This window comes from Propithecus coquereli, unplaced genomic scaffold (assembly GCF_000956105.1).
Source record: "Propithecus coquereli isolate 6110/MARCELLA unplaced genomic scaffold, Pcoq_1.0 Scaffold52, whole genome shotgun sequence".
NCBI classification, from domain to species: domain Eukaryota; kingdom Metazoa; phylum Chordata; class Mammalia; order Primates; family Indriidae; genus Propithecus; species Propithecus coquereli.
In genome coordinates, this window is record NW_012151063.1 from 1,732,665 (window position 1) to 1,734,864 (window position 2,200).

A 2,200-nucleotide genomic window follows, 5' to 3' on the forward strand; every position below is an offset into this window, starting at 1 on the left:
TAATATAATATAGTAAAGTTCTCCCCAACAATCCAATCCCCGTGGACCCAAGCTCAGGCTTAGGTCTAAGCTGTCCTGACATAAACTCTACCCAGGGTGCGTAGCAAACTTGGGCTCGAGCCACACCTGGGTTCTCCGACCAGCAGAGAAGACTTAGACAACTCAGCTGATGTCCCACTCCCGGGAGGGGCTGTGAATTTCGCGGGTCCCTACTCAAACTTTTGGCAAAGGAGGACCTATCGCCGTAGAGTTTCGCGACACCGTGCATATTCCGAGTTACGACGGGGGATGCCTGTCGGACTTCCCTGCCGTCCTTGTCTCCGAGTGAAATGTCAGAGCCCCCGGCCACCTAAGGCTGGGATTTTGTGACCGTCTGGTGAAGGAAAGAGAGCTTCACTCAACTCAGAGGGCATTTGGGCCCTGGGAGACAAATCCTACATGATCGTTTTCCTTTCTTTCTAGAGCAATTGACTTTTGAGTGTAATATATATACCTTCAAACCTTAGTCTTAATATTCGTTGGACAGGGTGACCCTTCTAGATCATTTATTGTTAAACGGAGCCTCCTTTTCTTGCTAAATTCTTGTCAACCTTGCCTGGTGTGTCAAACGCAACACAAACTCAAGCCAAGAGAAAGACTATGTCACCTTCTGTTCATACGAAGGATCTGCAGTTAGATGAGTAAGGCACATTCACCAACAAGACACTTAACTGGACAGAGACAGTTGCCCCCTTAAAGGGCACGTTCATAGGCTGGGCGTGGTGGCTCCCACCTGCAATCCTAGCACCACGGGAGGCCGAGGCAGGAGGATCACTTGAGTTGGAGACCAGCCTGAGCAAAAGTGAGGCCCCATGTCTACTAAACACAGAAATATTAGCCGGGCATCGTGGCAAGCACCTGCAGTCCCAGCTACTCAGGAGGCTGAGGCAGGAGGATCACTTGAGCCCAGGAGTTAGAGGCTGCTGTGAGCTATGATGATGCCACGGGACTCTAGCCTGGGTGACATAGCGAGACTCTGCCTCAAAAAATAAATAAAATAAAATAAAATAAATGAAAGGCACATCCACGGTAACTTGGTCTGTTAACATGAAAAGAAGTTTACTCTGAACAGTTTCGAAGGCTATTCAAAGACAGTAGCCCAAAGAAGAGAAAAGTTTAACTCTCAATTAAATGCATTTAGCTCCATTTTGCGATTAGGTGGGGCTGCTGCCCACACCCACTCATCTGGGAAATACCGTGGAACAAACAGAAATCAGGACTCGCTTTGGTAAAAACGGCTACAAGCTGGCCCGACGGAGGAAGGTGATTGGAAAAGCAAAAATATCCTCATATTCAAAAAATAAAAAAACACACTTTCTTCCCTATTGCCACAACTTTAATGAGATGCACACCCAACGTCAGTTACCAATATGCATTAAATGCAAATAGCCATGCTCGTAACTGAACTAAATTTAGCATGAAGAAAAGAAATTTAAGGATGCGCATAATTGAAGCTGGGCAGAAAAGATGAAACCCTGCCGACTCCGTTGACAGTTCTCCCAACCACGAGACTAGCTGAGAGAGGAGGCTCTGTCTGGCCCACCACCCGGACTGCCGTCTTGCAGCGTATGATAACAGATCCCTTTATTCGCTCATTTTAAGCATCGTTTATCTCCAAAGGAATGAACCACGGCCAAGAATCATTACAATGTGGAATCTCATTAAAGAATAATTAAAACCTTTTTTCCCTTCTCATGGAAAAGATGACAGATCCAAAACAGTTCAGACGCAGCCCATGCAATCATGCAAGATGGTGTCCCGATGAGCAGATCCTTCAACTGTGACCTCAGACGCTTTAAAAATAAACACACCCGAGGACGAGGGAGGTTTACTTACTTCGCACCGAAGTCCAAATGTCTAGGGAAATCTATTTTGCCTCCAAGAATTTTCTGATAGATGCCAAATGGGTTGTCATCAAAAAATGGAGGGAACCTGTTAGAAAAATAAACATCTATTTTTAGCGGAGCCGAAGCGTGGAAAAAATTCCCCACTTTTGTAACTATTGCTATTTCTGCTTTACATGCGCAGAAAATGATTTATTTCACATGCGGTCTTTCCTTGCACGCTGAAATCATCACTACCGCGAGACACACAGATGGCTCCAGATGCGTGGTGTCCTGAGACCCACAGGTAGGACAGGGTCCCTTGGACAGGGGTGACG

At 46.3% G+C, this 2,200-nt stretch overlaps 1 protein-coding gene across 1 annotated transcript in view; it reads right to left on the bottom strand.

The window, feature by feature from the left end:
* The window catches only part of PRKX (protein kinase, X-linked), a 116,368-nt gene that overhangs the window by 7,367 nt on the left and 106,801 nt on the right, over positions 1 to 2,200 (bottom strand). The gene's annotated exons all lie outside the window — the stretch shown is intronic.